General features: G+C 38.2%; 1 pseudogene across 1 annotated transcript; it reads right to left on the bottom strand.

The window, feature by feature from the left end:
- Window positions 1-290: 290 nt before the first annotated feature.
- Window positions 291-12841, bottom strand: LOC309656005 (cyclin-dependent kinase 1 pseudogene; annotated as a pseudogene). The gene is made up of 2 exons: window positions 12823-12841; window positions 291-9454 (listed from the first exon to the last, which is right to left on the bottom strand). The product of its transcript is annotated as a cyclin-dependent kinase 1 pseudogene (transcript).
- Window positions 12842-13126: the final 285 nt, after the last annotated feature.

Raw genomic sequence — 13126 nt, 5'->3', positions numbered from 1 at the left:
TAGCTGACTTTCTTTTACCACAACTTTGGAAGCTCACACTCAGCCCGAGGTACAAGTTTACTGTTTAACATCTCTTCTAGTTCTCCCAGCAGGCGGACAAAGTAGCTTTATCTGCCTTATCTCTACAGAGCTAGTCAAGGCCATAGAGGTAATGTGTGGAGGAACTAGGATTTGAGTTCAGGTCCTTCTGACCCTAAAGCCTGAGCTCCAGCTCCCCATGGGGGTTAAAGCGTTGTTCCCAAAGAGTGCTCTGCAGAAATCTGCTCCTACTGATTGTTGCAAGCAAAAAGGGTTCCCTATTCTCAGGGATATTTGCATTTGTTCTTGAGGTATATGCATTTCTGTTGTGATTTAAAGTGGGAGACAGCTCACATAGTATAGGCACACCTCATTTTACTGGTATTTATTTGCAGATAATGCATTTTTTTTTTTTAACAAATTGAAGCTTTGTGGCAACCTTGCATCAAGCAAGTCTACTGATGCCATTTTTCCAACAGCATTTGCTCGCTTTATGTCTCTGTGCCACATGTTGGTAATTCTCACAATATTTCAAACTTCATTATTGTTATATTTGTTATGGTGATCTGTGATTAGTGATATTTGGTGTTGCTATCGCAAAAAGATTTCACCTCGCTGAAGGCTCAGATCATATTTAGCATTTTTTAGTAAGAGAGTATTCTTTAATTAAGGTATGTACATTTTTTTTACACATAATGCTATTGCACACTTCATAGACTACAGTAGTAGAGTGTAAGCATAACTTTTATACGCACTGGGGAATCAAAAATTTTGGTGTGTCTCACTTTATTGTGATATTAGCTATATTATGGTGTTCTGGACCCAAACCTGCAGTATCTCCAAGGTGTGCCTGTCTTTTCTAGCATCTGCCTGTGGTTGAGAGAGGAGTTTTTAACAGAGGGTGGCTGGGTTGACACCTTGGTATATGAGGTAGCCATTTCTACAAACTGCCTGGGTTGTAGAAATTGGAATATCAGGGTGAGGAGGGCTACAGAAAGAATGTTTTAGGCCCACCTCTTCATTTTACAAATGAGGAAATTGAGGCAAAGGGAGACTACCTTATCCAAGGACACCACTTGTTTGGCTGAGAGAGAACTAGAACTTCCTGATTCCTAGTCCAGTTCTCTTTACTCCTTCTGTGAATAAGAGAGTTCTTTTCTAACTTGCCTGGCAATCAATGAGTGGTTTTATATATAGTTTCCCTCTGTTTCCATTTCTCTGTATTTTAGCTTGTGTTCTTACTCTTTCTGTCTCAGGCCTCCTCCTGATTGTATTGATATTTAGTCCACAGTGAGATGACAGGTTGATCCATGGAAAAGAGGGCTAGAGAGTTGAGCAGAAGGGCCATAGGATGTAGGATTACAGCCTTGCATCAGCTCTGATAGGGATAGTTGCATATCAGTACACCCCGGATTTGTGACTGAAAAGCTATGTGTACAGGTAAGATTTTACAGGTGAGTCATATTAGGGATGCCTCCTATTTAAAGACTACCATGGCCACCCTTTGCCTTATCCATTCCATCTCTAGAGATTTAACTTACAAAGATATATGCAAAAGGATGTTTTGAAAAACATTGTATACAATAGCAAGAGACTATAAACAACCTGAATATCCGCTGATGGGGGGATGGTTATAAAAACTGTGGTACATCCATACCGTGGAGTATATATGAGATACAATGTGGTAGATCGTATGGGCTAATATGGTGCAACCTACAAAATATATTGTTAAAAAAATAAGGTGTGTATATGTCTTGGTTTGGGTTCCCTTAAAAGAGAGCCTCGGACAAGGACGTGGGTGCAAGTCATTTATTTAGGAAGAGATCCCAGGAAAAATAAATCAGGGAGTGAAGAGAGTGAGACAGAAAATGCAAATAAGGTGTGTACTGAGTTGTTGCTATAGCCAAGAGAAGCCCGAATAAGCCCAGACCTTTGAAAAACACACAGAATGTCTGTCTCCCAGAATTGTCTGTCTTGTTGGTAAAAAAGAAGGCTGGGATATTTATTAACGAAGCCCATCCTTCACTGGTTAAGGTTGTTCCATGGTGTTAACTGCCTCCTACTTCTGGCTGCATTTCCCTGTGGACTGAGCAGGCTCCTGTGGCTTTGAAGAAAGTGCTGGTGTTCAAGGTGGGACTCTGTCACAGCAGAAATCAGAGGTGGTATGAGAAAATGAGACGCCAGGCGCCAAAAGCACCTGCTATAATACAAAAGATGTCTACTTGCCTGTAAACAAAGTATATGTGTGTGTTTGTGCGTGTGTAGCTACGTAAATATCTATATACAAATACCAGTATAGAGGTGTATTCACATATACACACAGACAATTTTGAATAATGCATAAAATCACTGGGAATAGTGGTTACCTTTGGGTAGGGAGATGGGGTGTTTGGAGGTCTGGATATTTGGTGTGAGAGAGGACTAATTTTTCAGTGTCTAGCTTTTTGTACTAGTTGCTGTTTTCAACCACATGAATGTATTTATTTATTTATGTATGTATGTATGTATGTATGTATTTTTGGCTGCATTGGGTCTTCATTGCTGTGTACAGGCTTTCTCTAGTTGCGGCGCGTGAGGGCTACTCTTTGTTGCGGTGCATGGTCTTCTCACTGCGGTGGCTTCTCTTGTTGCGGAGCACGGGTTCTAGGTGCACGGGCTTCAGTAATTGTGGCACGCGGGCTCAGTATTTGTGGCTCACGGGCTCTAGAGTGCAAGCTCAGTAGCTGTGGCTCACAGGCTTAGCTGCTCCGCGGCATGTGGGATCTTCCCGCACCAGGCTTGAACCGTGTCCCCTGCATTGGCAGGCGGATTCTTAACCACTGCGCCAGCGGGGAAGTCCCATGAATGTATTTTTTGAACAATGTTTTAATTAATTTTGTTGAGGTATAACTTACATATAATAAAACACACCTATTTTAAGTGTACAGTTTAATGAGTATCAATGAACGTATATACCCATTTAACCACCACCATAAACAAGATATAGCACATTTCTGTTGAAATCAGCCTTTTGCAGTCAGTCCTCTACTCTCACTCTAGGTAACCACTGATCTACTCTGCATCACCTTAAATTAAATTTGTCTTTTCTAGGGTTTCTATAAATGAAATCATACACTATATACTTTTTTGTGTCTAGCTTATTTTGCTCAGTATAATGTTTTCGAGAATGATCTGTTATGTTTTTTTTTATGTCAATAGTTTGTTCCTTGTTACTGGTGAGTAATATTCTATTATAGGGATATAACACAATTTGTTTACCATTCACTTTCTTCTTTTTTTTTTCCAAAGTTTTATTTTATTTTTTTTAACATCTTTATTGGAGTATAATTGCTTTACAATGGTGTGTTAGTTTCTGCTTTATAACAAAGTGAATTAGCTATACATATACATATATCTCCTCCCTCTTGCGTCTCCCTCCCACCCTCCCTATCCCACCCCTCTAGGTGGTCACAAAGCACTGAACTGTTCTCCCTGTGCTATGCAGCTGCTTCCCACTAGCTATCTGTTTTACATTTGGTAGTATATATAAGTCAATGCTAGTCTCTTACTTCGTCCCAGCTTACCCATCCCCCTTCCTGTGTCCTCAAGTCCATTCTCTACATCTGCGTCTTTATTCCTGTCCTGCCCCTAGGTTCTTTATAACCATTTTTTTTTTTTTAGATTCCGTATATATGTTAGCATACAGTATTTGTTATTCTCTTTCTGACTTACTTCACTCTGTATGACAGACTCTATATCCATCCACCTCGCTACAAATAACTCTATTTCGTTTCTCTTTATGGCTGAGTAATATTCCATTGTATATATGTGCCACATCTTCTTTATCCATTCATCTGTCGATGGACACTTAGGTTGCTTCCATGTCCTGGCTATTGTAAATAGAGCTGCAATGAACATTGTGGTACATGACTCTTTTTGAATTATGGTTTTCTCAGGGTATATGCCCAGTAGTGGGATTGCTACCATTCACTTTCTGATGGACTTGCGCATTGTGTCTAGTTTTGAGTTTTATGAATAAAAGTTATCATGAAAAAGTCATGAACACTTGCAACAAGTCTTTGTGCAGACATACATGTTTATTTTATTGTGTAAATACCTAGGGGATTACAGAGTCATACAGTAAGTGAAAATTTAACTTTATAAGGAATTGCCAGATTTTTCCAAAGTGCTATATTATTTTGCATTTCTACCAAGAAGTATGAAATTTCCAGTTGTTCTACATTCTTGCCAACACTCAGTACTGTTTTTCTTTTTAATTTTAATCATTCTAGTGGGTGATGGTAATATCTTGTGGTTTTAATTTGCATTTCCCCAATACTGTTGAGCATATTTTCATTTGAGTATTTGCCATTTGTACTTCTTTGTTTGTGAAATGTCTCTTCAAAATTTTTGCCTATTTTTCAGTTAATATCTCATTATTGAGCTATAAGAGTTCTTCATATATTCCAAATACAAGCCTTTTGTCAGATATATGTATTACACATATATATTTCTTGTCAATGGCTTGCCCTTTTTTTTTAATGTCTTTCAAGAGTAGGAAGCTTTAATTTTGATGTACAGTCAGCCTCTGTATCTGCGAATTCTGTATCTACACATTCAACCAACAGCAGATGGAAAATATTTTTGAAAATTCCAGAAAGTTCCAAAAAGCAAAATTTGAATTTGCTGGGCACTGGCAACTATTTACATAGCTTTTACATTGTATTTACAACTATTTACATAGCTTTTACATTGTATTTACAACTATTTACATAGTATTTACATTGTATTAGGTATTATAAGTCATCTAGAGATGCTTTAAAGTATGTGGGAGGATATGTGTAGGTTATATGCAAATACTATGCTATTTTATATAAGGGACTTGAACATCCTCAGATTTTGGTATCCATGGCGGGTCCTGGAACCAGTCCTCCATGATACCAAGGGACAATTATAGTCCCATTTATGTTTCTTCTTTTCCTTTTGGAGTACATGCTTTTTGTGTATTGTCTAAGAATTCTTTACCTAAACTAAGGTCATAACATTTTTCTCTTATGTTTTGTTCTAGAAGTTTTTAGTTTAGCCTTTACATTTAGGTCAATGATCAATTTTTAAAATTGAAGTATAGTTTCTCTACAATATTATATAAGTTACAGGTGTGTAATATAGTGATTCACAATTTTTACAGGTTATGCTTCATTTAGAGTTATTATAAAATATTGGCTATGTTCCCCGTGTCTTGCAATATCACCTTGTAGCTTATTTTATATCTAATAGTTTGTACCTCTTACTCCCCTACCCCTATATTGCCCCCCCACCTTCCTTCTCCCTACTGGTAACCACTAGTTTGTTCTCTATATCTGTGAGTGGTCTGTGAACAAACCACTAGTTTGTTCTCTATATTCTTACGGATATAGAGAATATGAATACAAATGGTATTTGTCTTTCTCTGTCTGACTTATTTCACTTAGCATAATGTCCTCCAAGTCCATCTACGTTGCTGTAAATGGCAAAATTTTGTTCTTTTTTGTGGCTGAGTAGTATTCCATTGTGTGTGTGTGTGTATCTTGCATCTTCTTTATCCATTCATCTGTTGATGGACACTTAGGTTGCTTCCATATCTTGGCAATTGTAAATAATGCTGCTATGAACATTGGGGTGCATGTATCCTTTTAAATTAGTGTTTTTGGGTGTTTTTTTGGATAGATATCCAGGAGTGGAATTGCTGGGTCATATAGTAGTTCTATTTTTAGTTTCTTAAGAAACCTCCATATTGTTTTCCCCAGTGGCTGCACCAATTTACATTCCCACCAACAATGTACAAAGGTTCCCTTTTCTCCACATCCTCACCAACATTTGTTATTTGTGTTCCTTTTTTAAAAATATTTACTTATTTATTTGGCTGTGCCAGGATCTTCGTTGCTGCGTATGGGATCCTTGTTGTGGCACGTGGGATCTTTAGTTGCAGCATACAGAGTCTTTAGTTGCAGAATGCAAACTCTCAGTTGTGGCATGTGGGATCTAGTTCCCTGACCAGGGATCGAACCTGGGTCCCCTGCATTGGGAGCACGGAGTCTTAGCCACTGGACCACCAGGGAAGTCCCTGTTTGTGTTCCTTTTGATGATAGCCATTCTGACAGGTGTGAGGTAATACCTCATGTGGTTCTGATTTGCATTTCCGTGATGATTAGTGATGCTGAGCATCTTTTCTCAGCCATCTGCATTTCCTCTTTGGAAAAAATGTCTATTCAGTTTTTCTGCCCATTTTTTAATTGGATTGTTTGTTTTTATGATGTTGAGTTGTATGAGCTGTTTGAATACGTTGGATATTAATCCCTTATTGGTCATATCATTTGTAAATATTTTTTCCCATTTAGTAGGTTGTCTTTTTGTTTTGTCAGCGGTTTTCAAAAGCTTTTAAGTTTAATTAGGTCCCATTTGTTTGTTTTTGCTTTTATTTCCTTTGCTTTAGAAGATGGATCCAAAAAATATTGCTGCAATTTATGTCACAGTATTCTGCCTATATTTTCCTCTAGGAGTTTTATAGTATCTGGTCTTACATTTAGGTCTTTAATCCATTTTGAGTTTATTTTTGTATATGATGTTAGAGAATGTTGTAATTTCATTCTTGTACATGTAAGTGTCCAGTTTTCCCAGCACCACTTATTGAAGAGACTGTCTTTTCTTCATTATATATTCTTTAATGATCAATTTTAAGTTAACTTTTGTTTATATTGTAAGACAACGTTCAAAGTTTATTTTCTTTCTGGGATATTCAATTGTCCTAGCAACATTTGTTGAAAATCCTTGCCCCTTGTATTACTTTGGCATTTTTGTCAAAAATGAATTGGCCATATGAGTGGGTTTATATCTGGACATTTTATTCTGTTCCACTGATCTATGTGTCTCTCCTATGTTAATAGCATACCGTCTGTATTATTGTAGCTTTATTGTAGATCCTAAAATAGTGTAGGTCTTACACTATTTTGGGATGTAGTGTAGGAGGTAGTCTAAGTCCTCCAACTTTGTTCTTCTTTTTCAAAGTTGTTTTGGCTCTTTTAAATCCTTAACATTTACCTACAAATTTTATTATTGGCTCATCAATTTCTACTAAGAAAAAACCTGTGGCATTGTGATTGAAATTACGTTGAATCCCAATACATTGGGAAATATTAATATCTTAATATTGTGTCTGACAATCCATAAACATTGTATATATCTTCCTTTATTTAGGTCTTTTAAAATTTTTTCAGTGATTATTTTATCATTTTCAGTGTGGAGGTTTAGCATGTATTTTGTTAAATTTATCCACAAGTGTTTTATATCTTTTGGTGCTGTCACAAAAGTTATTTGTAGTAGCCAGCCTCCAGGTTGGCCCTCAATGCTCCTTCCCTCCTGGTATTCATGCCCTTGTACAGTACCCCCTGCAATGCATACACATCGTACCAGGTCTGTGTGACCAATAGGATATGGCAAAGTGATGGAATGCCACTTCTGAGAGTAGGCAGTAAAAGGCATCATGGCTTCTTCCTTGCTCTCTGTTGGATTGCTTGCTCTGGAAAACATGAGAACAGCTCTACTGGAATATCAAATGTGGTGAAGAACAGATACCCTCATAAACGAGGAACAGAGGTCTCCACTAACAAGACATGAATGAGTGATCTTGAAAGTGCATCCTCCAGACCCAGTCGAGCCTTCAAATGACAGCAGCCCTGGCTGACATCTTGACTGCAACCTCCTGAGAGATGCTGAGCCAGACCACCTGGTGAAGCTTTTCCCAGATTCCAGACTTGTAGAAACTGTGTGAGATAATAGATGTTTGTTGTTTCAAGCTGCTAACTTGGTAATTCATTATGTAGCAGTTGAGAACTAATACAGTATTTTAAAAAATTAATGGTATCTATTTTATTTCAATTTCTAACTCTTTGTTTCTACCCTTTAGAAATTCTTTTTTTTTTAAAATATACATAGACCTTGTACCTTTGTCCTTGCTAAAAATCAGCGCTTTCGCAAATATTTTAGGATTTTCTACATAAGCAATCATGTTATCTGTGACAAAGACAGTTTTGCTTCTTTTCAAATCTGGATGCTTTCTATTTATTCTACTGCCTTATTAACCTGGTAGGACTTTTAGTATAATGTTAAAAAAAATGGTGAGAGCAGATATTCTTGCCTTGTTCTTGATCTTAAGGGGAAAGCCATTCAGTCAGTATGATGTTAGTTATAGGTTTTTCCAAGATGCCCTTTATCAGGCTGAGGAAGTTTTCTTCTGTTCTTAATTTACTAAAAGGTTTAAATTTTTTTTTCTCAATTTTTTTTTTGTCATCAACACTAGATTTATAGTTTTATTATAGTAAAAAATAGTTGTTACAGTGAGATCTACACACATATACAGAATTACACTTAAATTCATATAGAACAATATTTGCATTTTAAGTTACACCTGAAATTAGAAGATGAAGTATGGCTTAAACTTTACAACAAAGAAAAGAAAAATACATGGGATAAAAATAGAGTTAACAGTAAAAATAGAACAATCTGTTCTTGATACATGTGGAAACTTTTTGTCAGACTGCTACATCTTCTTAATATGATTTTCTAAACCATTAAAATATGGGCAGCTCAGTTTTATTTTGTCAGCAATTTGTTTGACAGGATTATAAACTAATGTTTTTGAAAGCAAATCCAAGCCATTTTCAACCAAGCTTTTGACATGGGATGCTAGGCCTCCTGGTTTTCACTTGGGAAATGTATTCTTATAGTCCTGTAAAGATGCCACTTCTGGCCATGTTTCATTACTGGGGGGGCCCAAAGCTTTGAATATTTCAAAGAGTTGATCAACTTCTGAATTCCCATAGAAAAGTGGCTTCTTTGTTGTTAATTCTGCAAATATGGTGTCTATATGCCAAATGTCAACTGGAGTCGAGTAGTGAGCTGACCCCAGCAGTACTTCTGGAGATCTCTACCAGAGTGTTACCAACTCATGTATGTATACTCTAATAGGTATTCCAGAAGCTCTGGCAAAGCCAAAGTCAACTAGTTTAATTGTTCCTTTGTTATCAGTAGATTTTGAGGTTTTAAATCTCTGTGAAGAGATCTTCTAGGCTGACAAAACACAATCCCTTGTAGGGTTTGGTACAAATAACTCTTAACAAGTGAAGAATCCATGAACAGACCTGGAGGGATAGAATCCAAGTACTTTTGAGATCCAAGGAATTCAAAGATGAGATATAACCTGGATTCCTGCATAACCACATTTGAAGATTGACTATGTTTGGATGACAGAGTTCTAAGAGAGAAATTTCCTGAGTTGAGGCACTAGGAACACTTCCTCTTTACTTTCTAGTCTGATTTTTTCATGGCTACCACTTGACCTGTAGTTTTGTGTCTACCCTTATACATAATTCCATAGATACTTCTCCAACTTTCTCTGTTTTGGAGTAATCATCCACAATTACTAAATAGGAATGGTAGATCCTGGATTATCATTCTGTGATGGTAGAGGATATGGTTGGAGGTGTCAGAGGGGTGGTGGAGGCAGTGATGCAGCTACCATATCTGTGTCGCTCTTCCTCAACTTCCAAGAGCCCTGAGAGCTTTTATTATGAATAATTTTCTAATAATCTTTCTGAGTCTATTGAGATAATTGTTTTTTTCTTTTTTGTTCTGTTAGTATGTTGAATTACATTGATTATTTGAATGTTAAACCAGCCTTGCATTCCTGAGATAAAACCCACTGGATCATCATGTATGAATTGTTTTTGAAAATATTTGATGAATACTTTTCTATTATTTGAGGCACATTTGCATTTCATCTGAGAGAAGCCAGGAGACTCTGCTCCCATTGGCTGCTTTTGGGAGCACAGTGCTTCCTTGGTGCTTGAAACTTGGATAAGTGGGTTTTTGTACCCCTTTGAGATCCTTGGGGGAAGTGTCCAGACTGAGACATGTGGGAATCTTGGTAGACTGTGGATAATTTCTTGCCCCCCTGAATCAATATATTTGTTCAATCAAAATGTTTGTTCAGCTTTAATTTGGAGGAGGAGTTGAAAACTGGGAAAGTGAAAAAAAGAATGGAGAAGGAGGACTGCTGGTAGAAACCTCAAAATAGGGAGAATATTAAGATATTAGCTACCTTAAATGACAAATATTCACTATTGAAATCATGGCCCTTAGAGGTCTTAGCTACAACTTCAGGATCATTTTGCAGTATTCCTTTAACCACACATTCTACTTTCCTGAGAAGAGTTTCGAACTTGCATTTTTCCTCTGTCTCCTTAATTTCCAGTGACACACCAGCATCCAGTGATGTTTGAACGTATCTTTCCTTGTTTAGTGGTGTTCCATGCAGCTGCCCGGCAGACCCACTCCTTAATTTGACTCTGGCCTATTTCCTCTTAATGCTTTGATCAGTATTTGTCGAGAGCTCAGTGTCCCCTTCTTCGAGACTCCAGGGAGATGGGTATGAAATATTATAATAATTTATTTTCACTCAAGGGCATTAAGACCAGGAGAAACCTCTCTTGGCCTGCCTCGGGGGCTTGGGTTAGTGTCAGTGTGTTATGAGTAGGGAGACTGAGACATGGGATTATGAAAAGGAAACTTTCAGTGGATGAAATGATAGGAAAGCGTCTGGGTGGCTCCATCAAGTCCCAAATAGCTGCCAACTTCTCAAGGTTAACACACTGAGAAGGGCTAGACCCTCTTGGCTTTCTCCTGTATTTTGGCAGCTATGGATCTATGAGTCTGTGAAAATAGCTGCTGAGCAGAGTAGAGCAATGCAGTCTCTCTTTCTACACTATCCTCTGTCTCATTTTTCATTCTCTCCTCGATCCCCCTCTCATCTAGACTGGGACAACCAGATGACAAAAGAGTTCTACTTTAAAACAAGTGCACTCAGGTATTTATAGTAAGGAAATGGACTGAATGAGCCAGCTGCTAAAAATAGATGGTCTGACTTAATCCATTCAGGAAGATTGTGGCCCAATGCATTTAGGGTTAAAATAAATCAGTTCAGATCTAATATTTAGAAAACTTATCCCAGACTGGAATGGTTGGCCTCTTGTGAGAAATGCTATAGATTTTTCTAAACTGGCAGCAGTGGTGGGGATGGGCTTTGCAGGGAAAAGGCTTGACATCAGCCTAGACATCAGAAGATCTTCTTAAGTCTGTTTTAGTTTTCCTCCAGAAAAATTGGTCTAAGTCCTCTAAGCTCTGTACAAAACAAATGTCAGTAAACCTTGCTGAGTCCATAAGGTAGGTTTGGGGCTCTGACTTATGTTTGGGGAATACTAACTCTGTCAATTGTATGGTAGATACTCATTCAATTTTCCCACATGGGTAAGTTCTTTTAATAAATAAACACATGCATAGCATTTATTGAACACTTACTGAATGACGTGCACCATGCTGGGCCCTTCTCATTCTATTTTATTTAGACCTCACCCTAACCTTGGCATATGCTCTCCTTTTTGCTGATACACAAACTGAGGCTCAGCTAGGATTTTCCAAAGCCGTGTTGGTTGAGAATAGCAGATTGAGATCTGAACTCATATCTAGTATGGGGGATAGATATGGAGTCTTGCAGTATTTTTGCAATCCTCTTGGCATTTTATTCTGGGCTGTGCACTTACAGGCCCTCAATCAGTGTTTATAATGAAGGCTTTCTTGATTCTCATTATCTCTTCCTCCTTTGAGTTCAATAGCCTACTTGTACTGTTCAACTTCGCATGTACTTTATGTTATCTTATATCATCCATTGTATCAGTTAGGAATGTGTTAATTTGCAAGGAAAAATACCTCAACCGATGTGGTGTTTTAAAGAAAAATGGTTGCAAGTTCTTTTTACACCTCCAATTGAGAGCTGGCGTCTGTGTCTCCTCTCCTTGAATCTGGTGACTGCGTCGACCAACTGAGTACTGTAGAAATGACACTGATTCCTGCATGAGCCTGGATCATAAAAATACATGCAACTTCCTTCTAGGTCTCTTGGAATGCTTGCTCTCAGAACCCAGCCATTGTGCTGTGAAAAGCCTAAGCCATATGGAGAGGCCACATGTGTTGGCACTTGGTCAACTGTCCCATCTGAGCTCAGTCTTTGACCATTCTAGCCTGGGTACCAGACACATGAGTGAAGAAGTTTTCTTGGGAATGGATTCTCCAGGTCCAGCTATTCTAGTTCCTGGATGTTTGAGTCACTGGTTGAGTCTTCTCAACAGAGGCTCCAGATATCATGCAGTAGAGACAAACCATTCCAGATGGACCCTGTCTGAATTCCTGACCTGCAGAATCTGTGAGCTTAATAAAATGACTTATTTTAATGTCGCTAAGTTTTAGAGTAGCTTGTTACACAGTACAAGTAACTGGGATATCCAACTAGCACTGGTTTACAGCAATTGAAATATGTGTATACATGTATTTAATGTAGTAGAAGCTCTAGAGGTAAGCCCTTGTTGGCATTAGTTCACTGCTCAGCTATGCCATCAGGGACCCAGGATCTTTCCATGTGTCCATATTGCCATCCTTAGTATGTTGCCTTTGTCCTCATGCTTGTTGCCTCATAGTTTCGGCATAAATGCTGTAGCTCCAGGCATTGCATCCGCATTCAAGTTAGGAAGAAGAAAGGACAGGCAGAGCTAGCCTCATCTATATGGTTTTATTAGGAAAGCAAAAGCTTTCCCAGAAACCCTCAGGTCTTTACTTATGTTTCACCAGCTAGAATTTTGTCACATGCTCACTCCTCAGGGGAAGGGAGGCTGAAAAAATGAGTATTTACCTGGCATATTGCTGTCCTAAACACAGTCTGGATTTGCTTAGCAAGGATACCGGAGAGCGTGAGCACCATGTGGGCGAGACCAGTGTCTGCCACAGACCTCGGTTGCTTTGCATCATTTTTTTCTGGTTGGTTCAACTAGGTGGTGAGTTTTGAAAACAGAGACAGTGATGGTTACTCCTCTAAAATGCTTCTTAGCATGCCACATAGCACTGAGAATGTCATTTCTGTCTAATATATTCACCTACTGAAGAAAGAGGAGAATAATAAGGGGGAGATTTTCTAGAGCAGAGGTCTTCGCATGTTTTCCTTGAATATCCCCTGAAAAAAATTTGAGAGACAGTGTACCCCCTTGTA

Source organism: Balaenoptera physalus (assembly GCF_965194825.1).
Source record: "Balaenoptera physalus genome assembly, chromosome: 2".
In the NCBI taxonomy this organism is placed as follows: Eukaryota; Metazoa; Chordata; class Mammalia; order Artiodactyla; family Balaenopteridae; genus Balaenoptera; species Balaenoptera physalus.
The sequence above is the reverse complement of the archived record's forward strand: the minus strand, read 5'-3'. Positions and strand labels throughout refer to the sequence as shown.